The sequence below is a fragment of the Delphinus delphis genome, chromosome 4, assembly GCF_949987515.2.
Source record: "Delphinus delphis chromosome 4, mDelDel1.2, whole genome shotgun sequence".
Classification (NCBI taxonomy): Eukaryota; Metazoa; Chordata; class Mammalia; order Artiodactyla; family Delphinidae; genus Delphinus; species Delphinus delphis.
The window spans coordinates 16,898,345-16,920,048 of NC_082686.1; positions in this window are offsets into that span (position 1 = coordinate 16,898,345).

The window sequence follows — 21,704 nt, forward strand, 5'->3', positions numbered from 1 at the left end:
TCATTCATTAAGATAGAATTAATTCCTAATCATCTTTAAACTCTAAATACCTAGAATCTAAAGGAATGGATTTATTAATTCATTTTCCAAATAATTATTTAACAGCACTATATCAGCCAGGGTCCAATCAAGTTAGAGAAAGCCACACGGTTATTTGAACTGAGAGAGTTTAATATAAAAAGTTATTAACTATAACAGAAGATTGGTGTAATAAGAAACAAAGTAGTAATAACTGAATGAACTTTATAGAATAGAGAATTAGCAGGTGCAAGGGGTGTGGAGTGTTTTTTATGCCTTCTTAAAGTGAGAACATTTAACATGCTCATTAACATGGCCACAAAACAAAAACGCTATATTGCATAGGAAGATAAGAAACAAAAATATGCAAACTTAAAATTATGCTTAATAATTGATGTTTTGATATTCAATCTACTTGGAAATTATCCAGGTGCCCAATAACTTAGTGCTTAATTAAACAGACTCTCCAGCACAGGTTTTCATATTGATATCACTTCGACAAATTTCAGGTGACCATGGTGACCTGCATTAGGATTTCTTGGACTATTCTCAGGTGTACTTTAATGGGAGTAGACTGCTGACCCAAGATCCATTGGAAGCAGGACTGAATAAACTAATGAGGAACATTTATTTGTCATTATTTGTTGGTCATTTGGCATTGTTTTAAATAGTCTATTATTTATAGATATTTGAGAAAGCTTTTTCTTCTTCAGCCATGCCTAACCCTCTGTTTAGCAGACTATGTGTTTAGAAAGTGAAATGAACTATGTTTTAATGATACCTGAGTCGAACTGACCTACTTAGAATTCAGAAACAGATACTTTTATTGAGTCTCCATTGTCTTCATGGTAATACATTTCTTCACACACTTTCAATAAGATCTGTCTTCCTTTTTACTAGGATATAATTGGCCAAATCAATTGTGCAACCAAGGCTTATGGGGAGCATTGTATTTGAGAAGGATTCTCATTTCATCACACATGACAAGGTCACTATTAAGAAAAGAAGTGCTTTGTGTTTAGAACTATTTCTTAGGAATTCTTACCCCAAACTGGCTTGGTTCCTGGCTTATAGGCACCCAATTTTTTTTTTTTTTTTTTTTTTTTTTTTTTTTTTTTTTTTTTTTTTTTTGCGGTACGCGGACCTCTCACTGTTGTGGTCTCTCCCGTTGTTGCAGAGCACAGGCTCCGGATGCTAGGCATCCAATTTTATAGGTGCTGAGGAGGGTCACCTCCTGGCAGGAATTCTTCTAAAGTTAGAGGTTCTACAGATGAAATATGGTCTTGGGCTTAATTTTTCCTACTTTGGGGATAGAATTGTAAATAATAGAAGCTAAAATTCAATCCAAGAGTTTTTATGAAGACTTTGTGGTAATAGTTAATATCATGGCCCTAATAGTTGTCCTAGATTTGCACAAAGCTCAAAGAGGTCTGTATGGTTAATTAACAAACCTGCTGTACCTCCCTATAATCATGTCCAATCTAATGATACCAGCCTTTTTGTAATTATTGTGATAAACTTCAGAGATTTTTAGAGATTGTCAGAAAAATTATCTGAATCTAAGAAATAAGGCTACCATTTGGGCTGGGATGCTTTCAATGTCATATGCAGGAAAAGTTACAGAAGTTTTATCTAGGGGAATCTATTTAGTTCAAATCACTATTTATTATTCATCAACAATCCAGATTTAGAGAAGTTATTTTAACTTGCAGGTTTTTGTTCAGTGAAGATGGAAATAACTTTTTTATTGGTGTAACAGATAATTCCAAAAGTATAAGACCCTGTTGGATATTAACCTTCTTTGTATCTAACCCATCAATCTTATCCTAACACTACCTAAATATACTTAGATTCTCAAATGCTCTTTGAATCAGTCATAACATCTGATTCATTCCCTCATCATTTAATGAGTTAAATAAAATCTTTGACATGTTGGCCTTTTATATTTGTCTGAGGGTCATGTTTTTTAATCAGTCTACAATTATATTTTATTTTATATTTTTAATGAAGTGGAGTCCACTATACACAAAGAGATCCTTATTTGGCATATTTTATGTTTTAATTATTATAGATTCAATCAATATTCATTTTTAAACCAGCGAATTTAAAATGCTTTATTTTCTTTGTAATTTTAAGCCAATTTTCTTGCTCTGTAAAAGAATTAGAAAATATTTTTAGTCATTTCTAAATGTTCCATTAAGTCTTCAGTGAATTGATTAAATACTATTAAAACAATCCCATTTTAATGTTAATTAATCAATTTTAGTAAGCATTTCAAGTTACCTCTATTAATTCAATATTACTAATCTTCTCAAGTACTTCAAATACTTGACATGGTATACATATAAATCCAATAAGCAAAATCTTTCAAAGCACTTAATCACCTTAATAAGTCAAACTTATAAATATAGTTAATTAAGTTATCTTGCTTTTTAAATAAACAAAAGGCCTAAAACATAGAGCATGCATAAAATTCCAAAATGACTCCGAATTGTTTTCTGCTTATAAAATGAGAACATATAGAAAATTATCAATCATAGATTTGTTTCTTCATTTTGAGATTAGGAATTTACTCACCCAACCAAAAGGATGAGAATCACCAAGTCTGATTGGCTATAGTAAATCTACTTACTGATTTGGAGGCTTGAGACCCATACTAGGGAGTTGGACAGTCCTTCCAGGACACTTCTAATTAAGCTGCTGGTGAACAAGGGTCTCTTCTTATGGTCAGTTTCTGCCTGCTCACCCAATGTCTTCTCTCCAAGAATATCCCTCATACCTTTACTACCTGATTTTGTTAATGGAATTCTCTATTTAATTTTACATTCGTATTAATCTTATCACCTATCATTTTATCATAACTTTACAGTCTGGGTTAAGTGTGCACAGCTAAAATCTTGTTCTTGTAATCATTCAAATTATAATTTCCATCTCATTTAATGAATGTTTGTAGCTAGGTCTTTTGTATCACTTTATATTTCCCATGTAAGAAAGAAGATTGCACATAGCAACACTTTTGATATAACCTTAGATTCAACGTTTGTGAAAATTAATAGGCCATATACTTACAGGATGAAAATATTACATATCACTTTATTTTCATAACTGAAAAGAGGGACTTCTCTGGTGGTCCAGTGGTTAAGACTTTGCTTTCCAATGCAGGGGGTGTGGGTTCAATACCTGGTCCGGGAGCTAAGATCTCACATGCCTTGTGGCCAAATAAAACAAAACATAAAACAGAAGCATTACTGTAACAAATTCAATAAAGACTTTAAAAAACTAAAAATAACTGAAACGAGAGCTAAAATCTACATTAATCATATATTCATTGCAGTAATATCTATGTGAGAAATAAAGTGATGGTCTTATGATAAAGGCAGCAGATACAGAATGGGAGAGAAAAATGTAAAATCTCTTATTATTGCAGATATTGTAAAATGAATAAATAATTAGATAATTAAAAGCCTGGTTTTCCTACTTCAGTTTGGACTAGATTATCTCTATGATTACTTGAATATATAAATTTTACGATTCTGTGGTCCAAAATGAGAGAGAATTTAAGTGCCTAAGGTTTCAAAGGTTGGAAAAAAACAAAATAATAGGTGTGGAAGAAGGAAAGAAATAGAAATACTGAGCATAATTTTGAACATGGGTCTTTTTCAGTTATGTTGAGTTATCCAAGTAGGGAATTCCGGTAGACTTGGACTTATAGTATTGGATCTTAGGCCAAAATATTAGTTTTGGAGATATGCTGCTTGGTATTTTTCTCAAATTAAAATTTTCAGTTGTGGGGTTCTCTGTAATGAAATTACAAGCCAATGAGAACAGATCCCATGAATTTTTATTTAAAACAGAAATTACATAAAACAGCGCTGGGCACAAATGGAGTTGAAATGAATTACAAGGGGCTCACCTGGATCCAACCACAGAGTATTTGAATTTGCAAACTGGTACAAATAATGATCAAACTTGAGTTTCTTGAGCTTTAGTTTATTACTGAAACAGGAAGCAAGCATTGAACAAGGTATATGAGCAAGCAATGAGTATGAATAAAGAAGTTAAGGGGCAATGCCATTAAAATGAGAGAGAAGCCACTTCACCATTCAAGAAAAGTCCCAGCTACTTCACAGTTATGTATTTGAGGCTCCTAAGTTGTACTATGATACTAGCCATGGCCTTCAAAGGACCATAAAGAAATAAAGAGTTTCTAATATTTGTACAATGATATATCAAAGCATCTTTATGAATAAATAGACCTGTGGTTCTGGTTAAGAACATACTTCTGGAGTCAGACTGAATGAATATGAAGCTTGGCCCTGCCATTTGCCTGCCTAATGGCTATGGGCAAGTTACTAATCTTCTCTTGGGCTTAATTCCTCTTATGTGTAGTGAAATAATAATAGTACTTTTCTCAAAGTGCTGCTGGGAGGATAAAACCAGTTGACATTTGTAAAGATTTAAACAATGCTTGCCATGAATGAAATCTTCAAGAAATGTTCACTATTATTACAGCATATAACCCAATTGATTATTACAACATAAAACCCAGAGGAGTAGGCTGCACCTATTTCACATGTAAGGAAACTGAAAAAGGTGTTATGTAGACCTCAGGATAATGTAGATTTAAAGTCCAAAGGCAGAGCTCGAAAACTCAAGAGTTTCTGGGTCAGATGATTTTGCCCTCATAACTTCTATGCTCTGTTTATCAAAATCTATGCATGGGTTTCTGTTGAAATTCATTAATCTCCAGGAAAAAATTGTCAAAAGAATAATTTACTTATGAAGTGAATTAATTGTACAATCATAAAATTTTCAAATTTGTAGTTTGGAGCAAAACACTTTAATCAAAATTTATTTACTCAATCTGGGTTCTTAAGTGTAGTGTAGAATACAATGTCCTGTTGTGTTTTCAAAGCTTTAACAACCAGTGACAAAATCTAAGTCAGTGTAGAAGATGACATATGCCTCTGATTGGTACATGATAATGTAGAAAGGGAGTTAAGAGGAGTGGGCAATTGTTTCAATTTAGAAGAATCAAGGATAACATTTGAATTAGGTTCTGAAGATTAAATAAACATAACATGAACAGGAAGAGGAAACAGCATGAACACACATTGACTGCATACAGGGATAACATAGAAATATAATGAATTATAGAGGAAGAGAAAGGAAGGAATAAGGAGAAAAAGAAGTGGGTAAAAGAGTAATGTATGGAATTTAAAGAAATAAGAAGAGAAGCCCAGAGGAAGCAGGGAAGAACTATCTATTAGAATATTATTCAAAATAATACAAAGTCATTCTCAGACAATACATTACCATTATTTTGGATGGTATACACATCAATTATCACTGCCTCTTGAAAAAATCATTAACTAATGAAAACCTCTTCTAAATTCTACAACTTCCACTATATCTTGTTTTATCTGTTCCTCCTCGACTGGAGACAGACATTGTAGTTTTCTCAAGGAAATATTTTCATTGACTATAAGGATATCAGCCAGGGTAATGATGAGACTTTGCAGTTTCACATTCCCATCCTCTACAAACAATATGTAATGGGCTGGATCAAGATTTTTCCAGCTCTTACCAAGACCCCCTTTGGATATTGCTATCTTTATGCAAAGTATCACTGCTGCAATGTAAACAAAGGGTGGGCAGATAATCACTGGTCCTTCTGGAAGTTGCATGCCTTAAGTACATATGGAATACCTAGATATTGAATATATATTTTATTTTATTTAGCAGAAGGAAAAAGAGCTGGCAAAAAAAAAAAACAATAAAGAGTAGGAGCATGAAATCAGGAAGTCATAAATGTATTGATTTGACTTTGTATTAGACAGATTGCCTTGGATGCAAGTTACAGAAAACCCTGACTTAACTGGACTAACATTACATTAAGGGAAGTTATTATCTCACATAACATGATTCCCAGGTACAAAGAGGCTCCAGCCATGTTAGCTGAAAGATCCTGCTTCAGTTCTCTCTAGTCCCCTTAGCTTTTTCTCCTCCATGTGTGGCTTTACCTTTAGGATGATATCACTGTGGTTCCCACCATTTCAAGCCTCAGTTACACGTTCAATACGCAGAGGAAGAAAAGGGAATGCCCTTTCTTATGGGTGAGGAAACGTTACCTAAATTGATCCAGCTTACATATACTCATGTTTTATTGGTCAGAACTAGCAAAGGAAATCTGGCTACATGACTGGCTTAGCCATATCAGGATTCTATCTGCACCTTTCCTCCATACTTTAAAGCAGGCTAATATATATAAATACATGGGATACAAACTAGGAAACATGTGCTCAGCCCAACTATGACCATGCCACCATCACCACTTGGCTAAAGGTTCCCCAGCCTCTCCAACAAGCTATATCTCGTGACTATGACTAAATTCTGGCCAATTTGTGATAAAAGAAGTGGTATGAGTAACTTCTGAGAAATTTTCCTAGAAGGTGTGTGATTGGCCTTTCTCCTGTTCTTTTCCTTCTTTCTGTTAGGGGATGGTGACATGATGGATGGAGTTGGAGCAACCATATTCAACCATGAGGTGAAAGTTGTGTGCTTAAGATTGTAAAGCAAACATCAGATGTGTCTTACTTCCCTATTAAAGTAGTGTCCACACAGGCTGTGAACAGACTGTATGTGAAAGAAAAATAAAATTCTACATTGTTTAGTTCACATTATTTGGGGCTTGCTGTCTTTGATTGCCAAACTTAATATTAATTAATATTTGTGAATATATTAAGGAGAAATCAGGAGGTAAATGATCAGCTACTTAGAGAAAACAAATCTTTAGTACCTCCTTGAAACTCACAGTCGAACACTTTATTCACTACATATATTCTACACCATTTTTGGTCACTTTATTTCATTGTTAAACTTAATAAAACAATTCTTATGGGAAGATATTATTATTTTGAATGATACTCATTCCAGAAATCAGTGATGCAATGTAAAACATTTCAAATGATCACTTTATAGGATCAGATTTTAAAGTTGGGGAAAATATCTGCTGTTTCTTACAAATGAACATTTTCTAATTTCAATGCAGTTATGTAGTACATTGCACAAGTAACATTTTTCTTGATAATTTTAATCTTAATGTGCCTTTTTCCCTGAATAGGCTCAGCGTTGATTTCGGTTCTGACTGCAACATAGTTTGATTATTTCTTAGGGCAAGCTATATGGATATTTGTTTTTAAGTTAAAATATAAGCTAATAAATGCTTTAATAATAGTTTAATAACTATTGATTTTTATTCTATAAGCAATGCCACAAATGTAGTAGCTTCTTATTCCTTCAAAATTTTCAGATTGATTTAAAATAAAATTTTAGTCCTTTCTATATCATTCTTATGTAATAGAACTCTGGTTGTGTGATAATGTATTACAAATATTGTGGTGGGGGGGGGCGATCGTCCAGTACCCAGGGTTATATGTATGGATTTGATAACATGGAAATTATTTCTTCTTTCTAAAATGTTTCATAATCTGATTTTAATCAGTATGTTTTGTCACTGAAAGAGTCTTCAAAAAATAAGAAAAATACTTCACAATTTTCAAATGGGAGTCCAATTGTATGAATGCTATTAAATAATCATGAATCACCTGAAGGGATAAATAGGGGCACAACTAGGTTAGCCAGATTTATCACATAAAAATGCATTGCATTTCTTGCATTTTATCAGGCAATCCTAAGTACAGAACACTTAATCATTCTGATTAGTGTGACCTTCATATTTCTAGATTAAAATGCTTTAGTAACAAAGGGTAAAGGAAGTGAATTATCATTTGTTAAATATTATATGGCAGGCATTGCTGTATGTGAAACTTTTAGAACATACTGTTTTTATCCTGATCATAACCCTATGCAAACTGACATCCCCAGTTTGTATACGTAAGAAAGTCTACTTATACGTTGATGTTAATTACCCAAAGTCTCCAGCGAGAAAGGAGTGAACTTGACATCTGCACTCAAGTTTGTTGAACTCCAAATTCGTTTCATTTCTGAACAAGGAATTAGCCATTGTCCTTTGAGTTCTGCTTGTGTTCCTTTGACACCCTTCTGTGTGCCTCAGGAAATTGGCATTTGTGAAAGTGAATCATTGGTTCCCTTGTTCTTTGGCATCTGATTGGGTTCAGCTAGTGAGAGTTACCATCAGGTGATTAAGGAATTGACTTCAAGTTTTAATAGTTTACCATGGATAATCTTGTTTTAGGATGTGGAAAACTTCAGGGATATGAGCAGACTGTAAAGGGAAGAAAAGAAGTAGGGTATATTTTTCCTTGGGTTATCAGTGGAGGAGGGTTATGTATTGTTGTATCCAAAGTACTCAGGGAGATTCTGTCACTTAACACACTGGTGAATAATTTGGTAGTCATATTACTACTGGGCATATATCTGAAAAGAAAAAAAAAAAAACTAATTCAAAAAGATACATGCACCCCAGTGTTCATAGCAGCCCTATTTACACTTGCTAAGGTATGGAAGCAATATAAGTGTCCATCAACAGACAAATGGATAAAGAAGATGTGGCATATACATATATATATATATATATATATATATATATATATATAATGGAATATTACTCAGCCATAAAGAAGAATGAAATTTAACCATTTGCAGCAACATGAATGGACTTGGAGGGCATTATGCGAAGTGAAATAAGTTATACAGAGAAAGACAAATACTGTATGATATCACTTATATGTGGAATCTAAAAAATACAACAAACTAATGAATAAGACAAAAAAGCAGACTCACAGATACTGAGAACAAACTAGTGGTTATCAGTGGGGAGAGAGGGAAGTGGGGAGAGGCAATATAGGAGTAGGGGGAAAAAGGGGTTATTATGGGATTACATGAAATAGCATGTGTGGAAGTTTGAAAATTTTAAAGCACTATAGAGTTTAAAGAATCTTTCATTCAATTAAAAACAAACAAAAAACAAATTAGTTCTCATGGGGCCTTTAGTTGTGTGGATGTTGTAGAATAGATTTTTATAAGCACTAGTAAATATGATTGCAAATTATGATAAATGCTTTGAAGAAAAACTATGAATAAAATAAGCAATTAAAACATAAAGATTTGATTTACCAGAGGGTGTCTGGGAATAATTCCTTAGAAAATACCACTTTTTCTGAGGTCACTATGATGAGTAGCCTTGGTTAACAGACAGGAGGGACAGTATTCAAGAGCAAGTCAAGAAACAACAGAGATTAAGTGAAATACTGTAGTAGATGCTGGGGTTAAAGACACAAATAAAGAAGAAATCATGTATTTATTCTGGTGGGTGAGTGTGGGGAAAATATGAGTTCACTTTTATGCAACAAAAATTGGATATACAGAGCTAGAGTTTTAAAAGAGAGGATGTTTGGAGATCCAAATTACAACAAGTAATTATATTGAGCAACAGATCAAAAACAAGTATGTGTACTCTAAATTTTAATACCAAATCTTTGACAAAATAGTTTTAAAGCTTTCAAGGAGCCTAATGTTTATTCCTCTAGCAATTCCAGAGTAAAGCCTGAAACAGAACCATACTGAGACTGAAAAGTTGGGTAAATGATAGAATCAATATTGCTAAATCTCTATTCCATCATTCAAGATGAACTATAACACATCCAATAAATCAGATAGCTTGGTCTCTTTGATCGTGTCATGCATTTCAAAGCCAAGCCTGCGCGATGCGGTGTAACCGTTTAGTCTAGGTTCAGAAGTGTTCAGCATTTCTTTACACGGTAGCAAACTATTATGTTTGAGGAAATAAACAATTGCCTGGGTGGCCCCAGCTACATGTTCAAACTGGAATTAATGTCCCCAGAGTTCTTTGAAGCCCTGACTTTAATAACATAAACAAACAAGGGAAGATATCAGTGGTTGTAGCCAATAAAACATAACCTAACTTAAAAATTACCAAAGAAAGTTAAGCTGTTTCAATGCATATGCAATGAAAATAAACACGTAAAAGTAAGTGAGCAAAAGCAGACAAATTATTGTCTTCTTATAATGGTTTAACATCAAATACAGTAAACATATACGTACACTCATTGTCATACAGATGTGCAAATGCACACATACACACACAGTGGAACCAGATCCTGACAGATTATTAGTTTAAAATTTAGTACATGAATAATGACTTTAGTAGGCAGGAAAATGTCCAATTTAGGGAAAGCCTATTCAAATAGACAGTGACATCTGTAAGTTGGGTTTCCACACAGGTGGACAATACCAGGGATGGTTATCATACTAGTAGCAGAATGCTAATCACCAGATGGAAGTATAGGATTAGAACTTTGGTACTAGGAGGAAAGCAGAAAGAATAAGATGCTTTGATTCAAGCTTAAAGTATACAAAAGAATACTAGTGAGCAGAAGTGTGGTGTGAGGTGCAGCTCCTGTCTCTGGAAATAGCATTAGTACAAGTATTAGAATATAGCAACAAGTTAAGGTGACAGGATCACCAACAATAGAGGGTAAATTTAAGTTCTTCATTTTCCTCCTGAATGGCCAGAGCAGTCATCACAAGGATGGGAGAGATACAAAGATCCATTGTTCAGCTGTGGAGAAAGAAGTCTGTAGAGATTGGATATCAAAATGTATCTAACTGGTAGCTTATATTGGAGTGAGCAGAAACTAAATTAAAAGAATATGATTACTTTATTTATTAAGCAATCTTTATAGATAGATCAATAGATTTAGAGTTATGGATATGCATATAGATATACGGATATGTTCTTTCATAATTTAAGCTCTTTGATTAAGTGCAAATCACTTATCATAGTCTCTCAGATATCAGATATTGACTATCTTTTTTTCTTTTCTTTTTTTTTTTTTTGTGGTACGCGGGCCTCCCACTGTTGTGGCCTCTCCCGCTGCAGAGCGCAGGCTCCGGACGCGCAGGCTCAGTGGCCATGGCTCACGGGCTCAGCTGCTCCATGGCATGTGGGATCTTCCCGAACCAGGACACGAACCCATGTCCCCTGCATCAGCAGGCGGACTTTCAACCACTGTGCTACCAGCGAAGCCTTTGACTACTATCTTGATGTAACTAATATTCAAAATGTCTCTAACACCAATTTTCCATGGTCATGAGTCATGTTCTCTTTGGCTGCATCACTGGTGCTAGGATGCCTTTGAAATTGACAGATGATAAGAGTCTCAGTCAATACCACCAGGTTGTGAGAGTGTCTTCAAATGGGGTGTACACATGTACATTGTGCAGACAAAAAAATAACAACAACAAAAAACAGAATGCATCGTGATTCTGGCCTAGACTTACGTTCTGAATAGTTTTGAATTTATTTTTCATCATAAGATTTTAAGAAAAACAAATCACTTGTACCCATTGTTATCTCCATTTTGAGGCAGATGATCCGTGTTTATTAAACCCCTCCCAAATATATTTTCAATTGGGTAGGTCATATGACTTAGTGGCTGAGTAGCCAGGGAATGGCTAGAAATGAAGTATGATGCTCACAAACCCAAAATCATTCCCAAGCAAGCCGACATTTGTATTTCTGTCTGCCAACTGAATGGAAGAAATGAAAAGATTAGAGTAGAGTAGAGGATGAAAGGAATCTCAATCCCTGAATGACCACTTGGACAGAAGATTCCCAGGAGAGTTGTAAAACCTCAAGGATTAGCTCTGTGTTGGATGATTGTGTGAACAAGAAATAATATTTTATCTTGTAAAGCCATTGACATATCAGGGTTACTCAGCCTTTCCTTACCTCTAAAAGTCTTAAATGTTATCATCTAAACCTAAGTAGAGAAGATACTTTAAAAGTTGTTTTAAAAACTCTAATAACACCAGAGTATGTAAAAGCAAACAAGCAAGTCTTACAGTCCTTTTGTAGTCTATATTTAAATGTCTCAGAAGTGAGGTTTGTGTAGAGAACACCAGCAAAATATTACAAGAGTGATTGAATCTAAACTCTTTGTTACATCTAAATTCTCAGTGAATACAATGTCTGTAATTTTTTTTAATGAAAACAATTCATTCCTTTCTATCAGAAGTAGCTTTTAAATAAAAGTTTCCTATCATAATATAGGAAGTCACCAGTTATGGCAAATAAAGTAGCTGTAAATTCTAAGTGACCAAGTAAGCAATATTTTTTTTGAACATCTTTATGGGAAAATAATTGCTTTACAATGGTGTGCTGGTTTCTGCTGTATAATAAAATGAATCAGCTATATGTATACATATATCCCCATATTCCCTCCTTCTTGTGTCTCCCTCCCAACCTCCATATTCCACCCCTCTATGTGGACACAGAACACCAAGCTGATCTCCCTGTGCTATACAGCTAACTATCCCACTAGCTATCTATTTTACATTTGGTAGTGGATATATGTCAGTGCCACTTTCTTACTTCATCCCAGCTTACCCTTCCCCCGCCCCAGGTCCATTCTCTACATCAGCATCTTTATTCCTGTCCTGCCCCTAGGTTCATTAGAACCATTTTTTCTATTTTTTCTCAGTTTCCATATATATGTGTTAGCGTACAGTATTTGTTTTTATCTTTCTGACTTACTTCACTCTGTGTGACAGTCTCTAAGCCAATCTACCTCACTACAAATAACTCAATTTCATTTCTTTTTATAGTTCAATAATATTCCATTACATATATATATATATATATATATATATATATATATATATATATATATATATATATACCAAAATCTTCTTTATCCATTCATCAGTCGATGGACACTTAGGTTGCTTCCATGTCCTTGTTATTGTAAATAGTGCTGCACTGAATATTGTGGTACATGTCTCTTTCTGAATTATGGTTTTCTCAGGGTATATGCTCAGTAGTGAGATTGCTGGGTCATATGGTAGTTTATTTCTGTTTTTTTAAGAAACCTCCATACACTTCTCCATAGTGGCTGTATCTACTTACATTCCCACCAACAGTGCAAGAGGGTTCCCCTTTTTCCACACCCTCTCCAGCATTTACTGTTTGTAGACTTTTTGATGATGGCCATTCTGACCAGTGTGAGGTGATACCTCATTGGAGTTTTGATTTGCATTTCTCTAATGATTAGTGATGTTGAATATCCTTTCATGTGTTTTTGGGCAATCTGTATATCTTCTTTGGAGAAATGTCTATTCAGGTCTTCTGCCCATTTTTGGATTGGGTTGTTTGTTTTTTTGGTATTGAGCTGTGTGAGCTGCTTGCATATTTTGGAGATTAATCCTCTATCAGTTGCTTTGTTTACAAATATTTTGTCCCATTCCAAGGGTTGGCTTTTCTTCTTGTTTATGGTTTCCTTTGCAGTGCAAAAAGCTTTTATGTTTCATTAGGTCCCATTTGTTTATTTTTGTTTTTATTTCAGTTTCTCTAGGAGGTGGGTTGAAAAGGACCTTGCTGTGATTTATGTCATAGAGTGATCGAACCTATGTTTTCCTCTATGAGTTTTATAGTGTCTGGCCTTACATTCAGCTCTTTAATCCATTGTAAGCTTATTTTTGTATACGGTGCTAGGGAGTGTTCTAATTTCATTCTTTTACATGTAGCTGTCCAGTTTTCCCAGCACCACTTACTGAAGAGGCTGTCTTTTCTACATTGTATATTCTTGCCTCCTTTTTCAAAAGATAAGGTGATCATATGTGCATGGGTTTATCTCTGGGATTTCTATCCTGTTTCATTGATATATATTTCTGTTTTTGTGCCAGTACCATACTGTCTTGATTACTGTAGCTTTGTAGTATAGTCTGAAGTCAGGGAACCTGATTCCTCCAGCTCTGTTTTTATTTCTCAAGATTACTTTGGCTATTCGGAGTCTTTTGTGTTTCCATACAAATTGTGAAATGTTTTGTTCTAGTTCTGTGAAAAATGTCATTGGTAGTTTGATAGGGATTGCATTGAATCTGTAATTGCTTTGGGTAGTGTAGTCATTTTCACAATGTTAATACTTACAATCCAAGAACATGGTATATCTCTTCATCTTTTTGTATCATCTTTAATTTCTTTCATCAGTGTCCTATAGTTTTCTGCATGCAGGTCTTTTGTCTCCTTAAGTAAGTTTATTCCTAGGTATTTTTATCTTCTTGTTGCAGTGGTAAATGGGAGTGATTTCTTAATTTCTCTTTCAGATTTTTCATCATTAGTGTATAGGAATGCAAGAGATTTCTGTGCATTAAATTTGTATCCTGCTACTTCACCAAATTCATTGATTAGCTCTCATAGTTTTTTGGTTATGTCTTTAGGATTCTCTATGTATAGTAAGTTACCTGCAAACAGTGACAGTTTTACTTCTTCTTTTCCAATTTGGATTTCTTTTATTTCTTTTTCTTCTCTGATTCCTGTGGCTAAAACTCCCAAAACTATGTTGGGTAATAGTGGTGAGAGTGGGCAACCCTGTATTGTTCCTGATCTTAGTGGAATTGGTTTCAGTTTTCACCATTGAGAATGATGTTGGCTGTGGGTGTGTCATATATGACCCTTATAATGTTGAGGTAAGTTCTCTCTTTGCTTACTTTTGGGAGGGTTTTTTATCATAAATGAGTGTTGAATTTTGTCAAAAGCTTTTTCTGAATCTATTGAGATAATCATATGAATTTTCTCCTTCAGTTTGTTAATATGGATTATCACATTGATTGACATGTGTATATTGAAGAATCCTTGCATCCCTGGGATAAACCCGACTTTTTCATGGTGTGTGGCCCTTTTAATGTGCTGTTCGATTCTGTTTGCTAGTATTTTGTTGAAGATTTTTGCATCTATATTCATCAGTGATACTGGCCTGTAGTTTTCTTTTTTAGGGACAATTTGTCTGGTTTGGGTATCAGGGTTATGGTGGGCTAGTAGAATGTGTTTGGGAGTGTTCCTCCCTCTGATACATTTTTGAAGAGTTTGAGAAGGATACATGTTAGCTCTTATCTAAATGTTTGACAGAATTCGCCTGTGAAGCCATCTGGTCATGCACCTTTGTTTTTTAGAAGATTTTATTCACAGTTGCAATTTCAGTACTTGTGATTGGTCTGTTTATATTTTCTACTCCTTTCTGGTTCAGTCTCGGAAGGTTGTGCTTTTCTAAGAATTTGTCCATCTCTTCCAGGTTGTCCATTTGATTGGCATATAGTTGCCTGTAGTAATTTCTCATGATTCTTTGTATTTCTGCAGTGTCAGTTGTTACTTCTCCGTTTTCATTTATAATTCTGTTGATTTGAGTTTTCTCCCTTTTTTTCTTGGTGAGTCTGGCTAATGGTTTATCAATTTTGTTTATCTTCTCAAAGAACTAGCTTTTAGTTCTATTGATCTTTGCTATATATATATATTTTCATTTATTTCTGATCTGATCTTCATGATTTCTTTCCTTCTGGTAACTTTGTTTTTTTTCTGTTCTTCATTTTCTAATTGCTTTAGGTGTAAGTTAAGGTTGTTTATTTGAGATTTTTCTTGTTTTTTGAGGTAAGATTGAATTGCTATATACTCCCCTCTTAGAAGCTTTTGCTGCATCCCATAGGTTTTGGGTCATCGTGTTTTAATTGTCTTTTGTTTCTAGGTATTTTTTGATTTTCTCTTTGATTTCTTCAGTGACCTATTTGTTATTTAGTAGTGTATTGTTTAGCATCCATGTGTTTGTAGTTTTGACAGTTTTTTTCCTATGTTTGATATGTAGTCTCATAACATTGGGGTCAGAAAAGATATTTGATATGATTTCAATTTTCTTAAATTTATCAAGGCTTGATTTGTGACCCAAGATATGATCTATCTTGGAGAATATTCCATGAGCACTTGAGAAGAAAGTGTATTCTGTTGCTCTTGAATGGAATGTCCTATAAATATCAGTTAAGCCCATCTTGTTTAATGTGTAATTTAAAGCTTGTGTTTGCTTATTGATTTTTCATTTTGGTTGATCTGTCCATTGGTGACAGTGGGGTGTTAAAATCCCCTACTATGAATGTGTTACTGTTGATTCCCCCTTTTATGGCTGTTAGTATTTTTCTTATGTATTGACGTGCTCCTAATTTGGGTGCATAAATATTTACAATTGCTATATATTTTTCTTGGATTGATCCCTTGATCATTATGTAGTGTTCTTCTTTGTCTCTTGTAATAGTCTTTCTTTTAAAGTCTATTCTGTCTGATATGAGAATTGTTACTCAAGTTTTGTTTTGATTTCCATTTGCATGGAATATCTTTTTCCATCCCCTCACTTTCAGTCTGTATGTGTCACTAGGTCTGAAAATGGGTCTCTTGTAGACAGCACATATATGGGTCTTGTTTTTGTATCCATTCAAGCAGTCTACATATTTTGGTTGGAGCATTTAATCCATTTACATTTAAGGCAATTAACTATATGTATGTTCCTATTACCATTTTCTTAATTGTTTTTGGTTTATTTTTGTAGGTCATTTCCTTCTCCTGTGTTTCCTGCCTAGAGAAATTCCTTTAGCATTTGTTATAAAGCTGGTTTGGTTTTGCTGAATTCTCTTAACTTTTGCTACTCTGTAAATATTTTAATTTTTCTGTCGAATCTGAATGAGATCCTTGCTGGGTAGCATAATCTTGGTTGTAATATTTTCCTTTTCATCCCTTTAAATATGTCCTGCCACTCCCTTTTGGCTTGTAAAGTTTCTGCTGAAAGTTCAGCTGTTAGCCTTATGGGGATTCCCTTCCATGTTATTTGTTGTTTTTGCCTTGATGCTTTTAATATATTTTCTTTGTATTTAATTTTTGATAGTTTGATTAATATGTGTCTTGGTGTGTTTCTCCTTGGATTTATCCTGGATGGGTCTCTGCACACTTCCTGGGATTGAATGACTATTTCCTTTCCCATATTAGGGAAGTTTTCCACTAAAGTCTCTTCAAATATTTTCTCAGTCCCTTTCTTTCTCTCTTCTTTTTCTGGGATCCCTATAATTCAAATGTTGGTATATGTAATGTTGTCCCAGAGGTCTCTGAGACTGTCCTCAATTCTTTTCATTCTTTTTTCTTCATTCTGCTCTGTGACTGTTTTTTTCCACTATTTTATCTTCCAGGTTACTTATCCGTTCTTTTATCTCAATTATTCTGCTATTGATTCCTTCTAGATAATTTTTTAATTTCATGTATTGTGTTGTTCATTATTGTTTGTTTGCTCTTTAGTTTTTCTATGTCCTTGTTAAACATTTCTTGTATTTCTATTACCAAGATTTTGGATCATCTTTACTATCATTACTCTGAATTCTTTTTCGGGTAGACTGCCTATTTCCTTTTCATTTGTTTAGTCTGCTGGGTTTTTACCTTGCTCCTTCATCTGCTGCATATTTCTCTGTCTTCTCATTTTGTTTATCTTACTGTGTTTGGGGTCTCCTTTTTGCAGGCTGCAGGTTCATATTTCCTGTTGTTTTTGGTGTCTGCCTCCAGTGGGTAAGGCTGGTTTAGTGACTTGTGTAGGCTTCCTGGTGGAGGGAACTGGTGCCTGTGTTCTGGTTGGTGGGGCTGGATCTTGTATTTCTGGTGGGCAGGACTGTATCCAGTGTTGTGTTTTGGGTTGTCTGTGAGCTTAGTATGATTTTAGGTGACATCTCTGCTAATGGGTGGGGTTCTGTTCCTGTCTTGTTAGTTGATTGGCACAGGACATCCAGCATTGGAGCTTGCTGGCCATTGGGTGGAGCTGGGTCTTAGCCCTAAGATGGAGATCTCTGGGAGAGTTGTCACTGATTGATATTATGTGGGGCTGGGAAGTCTCTGGTGGTCTAATGTCCTGAACTCATATCTCCCACCTCAGAGGCTCAAGCCTGACACCAGGCTCGAACACCAAGACCCTGTCAGGCACACAGCTAAGAAGACAAGGGAGAAAAAAAAGAAAGAAAAACAATAATAATATATTTTTAAAAAATATTAAAATCGAAAAATAATAATAATAATAAAAAGAAGAGAACAACCAAACCAATAAACAAATCCACCAATGATAACAAGTGCTAAAAGTATACTAAGATAAACTTAAAAGTCAGAAACAAATCAGTCATAGACAGCAGACCCCAAGTCTACAGTTACTTCCAAAGTCCACTGCTTCAATTTTGGGATGATTTGTTGTCTATTCAGGTGTTCCACAGATGCAGGATGCATCAAGTTGATTTTGGGGATTTAATCTGCTGCTCCTGAGGCTGCACAGAGAGGTTGTCCTTTCTGTTCTTTGTTTGTACAGCTCCTGAGGTTCAGCTTTGGATTTAGCCCCACCTCTGCATGTAGGTCACACTGAGGTATTTACTCCAGGCCAGACAGGATGCAGTTAAAGTAGTGGCTGATTAGGGGGCTCTGGCTCACTCATGCCTGGGGGAGGGAGGGGTACAGAATGCAGGGTGAGCCTGCAGTGGCAGAGGCCAGTGTGACGTTGCAACAACCTGGGGAGTGCCATGTGTTATCCCAGGGAACTTGTCCCTGGATCACGGGATCCTGGCAGTGGCGTGTTGCACAGGCTTCCGGAGCTTGTGGATAGTGACCTGTGCTTGCACACAGGATTCTTGGTGGCTGTTGCAGCAGCGTTAGTGTTTCATGCCTGTCTTTTGGGTCCAAGCTGTTAGTCGAGCTCATGCCCATCTCTGGATCTCCTTTAGGTGGGGCCCTGCCTTCTGTGGGTAAACAGGGAAGGAATCCCCTCTCTTCGTGCACCCTGAAACAATGGTCTCTTACATCTTACGCAGGTGCAGACTTTTTCCCAAACTCCCTCCTGAATAGCTGTGGCACACTAGCCCCCATAAGGCTGTGTTCACACAGCCAACCCCAGTTCTCTCCCTGGGATCTGACCTCTGAAGCCAGAACCTCAGCTCCCAGTCCCCACCCACCCCAGTGGGTGAGCAGACAAGCCTCTCAGGCTGGTGAGTGTTGGCCGGCACTGATCCCCTTTGTGGAAATCTCTGTGCTTTGCCCTCTGCGCCCCTATTGCTGCACTCTCCTGCATGGTTCCAAAGCTTCGCACCCCCTCCCACCCTATCCAACCTCTGTCTTTGCCAGTGAAGGGGCTTCCTAGTCTGTGGAAACTTTTCCTCCTTCACAGTTCCCTCCCAGAGGTGCAGGTCCTGTCCTTATTCTCTTGTCTCTGTTTTTTCTTTTTTTTCGTTTGCCCTACCCAGGTATGTGGGGAATTTCTTGCCTTTTGGGAAGTCTAAGGTTGTCTGCCAGTGTTCAGTAGGTGTTCTGTAGGAGTTGTTACACATGTAGATGTATTCTTGATGTATTTGTGAGGAGGAAGGTGATCTCCACGTCTTACTCCTCTGCCACCTTGGAGGTCCTCCCTGACGAATTGCAATATTTTTAAAGTTACAAATTGGACAAAAATTATAGCATGCACAAATTAGTTAATTAATATGATGCCAAAAGACAGTGATAGCCTGAGGAAAAATTTGCAACACGTGAAAGACAAAGGGTTAATATCACCCATGAAGAATTTTTATAAATGTTTAAGAGACACAAACCATGAATAGCAAATTAAGCAAATGATTTTTATCGCAATCAATGAAAGGCAAAAACCTCAAATGTGGGCTTCCCTGGTGGCACAGTGGTTGAGAGTCCGCATGTCAATGCAGGGAACACGGGTTCGTGCCCTGGTCCGGGAAGATCCCACATGCCGCGGAGCAGCTGGGCCCGTGAGCCATGGCCGCTGAGCCTTCGCGTCCGGAGCCTGGGCTCCGCAACGGGAGAGGCCACAACAGTGAGAGGCCCGTGTACCACAAAAACAAAAACAAAAACAACAACAAAAAAAATCCTCAAACGTATGAAAACCTAAAATTTCAAAAGTAGTCAAAGAATTAAGAGGAAAATAAGATACCGTTTTCAGCTCATCATCTACCTTTTAAAAAATTTCTAGTATGTTTCCCTCAGCATCCTAAGTGCCAGAGTGCTATCCTTTTCAACACAAAGATACCAGTACTTAATGATTTATGATGATAAATGCTTACTGGCAAGAACAGAAATATCCTTGATTCTCATCAGTGAAGTAGAGATTGAGTAAATTACGAAGTATCTTCCTTATGTGATACTGTATAGCTTAAATAACAACAACGAGCTCTCAGCATATAGAGTGGAGGCAGGTTCATCATTTATAGTAACAAGTAAACAAAAACGAACATACAGAAATATGCGCAAAATAGAATCCTCTCTCTGTAAAACATAACACAAAACAAACAAATGAAAAAACTTACAGGTGTATGTATGTATGTGTGTATGTATGTGTGTAAGTATGTGCGTTTGCATCCTAGGGTCATTCAGGGCCTCATGTGTTCTAGGCAGTATTGGAATACCTCAGTGAAACCAAAGAGTAAGAAGACCCTGAGTGTGAAAAACTTACATTTTAATAGGGAAAGATAGACAATAACAATAAAAATAATGGTGGTAAAGTATAGAGTACGTTAGAAACTGTTATGTGCTGTGGAAAGGACACAGAGTAGCATGAAGTGGTGGTAGGGTTTCAGGGTAAGTGAGTTACTATCTTGAATGCAGTGGTGAGGATTCAAATCACAGTTCCTTACTGGGATGGGGCCCTGGCAAATTTTAAGACATGAGAACTAAGCAATGAAACCCGGATCAATAAAGATACAAAAGCCTGTCATAGGCACAGGTTACTTAAGATTAAGATGGTGGATCCTTCCTTAGAAATGAAGAAATGAATATACATTTCAAGAAACTTCTTGTTTGAAAGCCCTTAAGATAGCTGAAGACTGTCAGAAACAATAAGAAAAAAATTAGCAACAGTAACTAGAATCTGTAAGGTTTCATTTTAGAAATATGGATGAAAGGAAAAAATTAGAATTATTAAAATATTACAAATAATAATGTTATAAATCAGTAAGAGGAAAGAGGAAAGATAGAGTTTTATCCCAAATATTTTGATAGAAATGTAGTATAACTTTAGATAATGGCTATCATCTATTCCTATTTAAATGAAAGGGTGCACTAAAACTGTTAAAAGTAAATAGACTGATTACAAATCAGTGGAACACAATGAAACAGACACATTAAAAAGTCAGTGGAGAATAATATTTTAAAAATAGATTAAAATATTCAGTTCTAAGTAAAGAAAAATCCAGTTCAAAGTAACTTAGCCCTTAAGAATATTATCTCACTCAACATCAAAGTTCAGTTAGGTCAAACTTCAGGCAGGGATTGATCAGAGCTCTTGTGTGCTTCCCCAGTTTCTTTCTCAGTATTTCTCTTCTTACCAGGTTGAATTTGGTCTCAGGTTCACTTCTCTAAAGGTAGTAAAATAGCTGAAGCTGTTGCATAATTTACAATTATAAACACTAAACACTGTCCAGAAGAAGGCAGAGTTTCATTTCCACAACTTGGCTTCAGTCTGATTGGAGAAAGGGAGATAGAGTGTCCAACCCTGAATCATTTATGCCAAGATGATAACATTTTATGGGTTGTCTTGTGCCACTCAAGTTACATCCCTGGAGCTGAGAGAAGAGTCAATCAATCAAACACACAAATCTCAGGATTCCTACATAGTGGGAGATTAGTAGAATGGATGGCAGGAAGTCAACCAACCATGCCCAATAAAATCACCGTAAGAAGTAGTAAACAGCAAAAACAATGCTGTGGCAAGCAAAAATTAAAGAGAAGAAAGACCAGAGAAACTCTTCCAGTGAACAGAAGGAATTAATTGGAAACAAAACAGCATTTGGTACATAGAAAAATAGACCACAAAGAGGTAATCTGCAAATAAATAAAACAGAATACACAA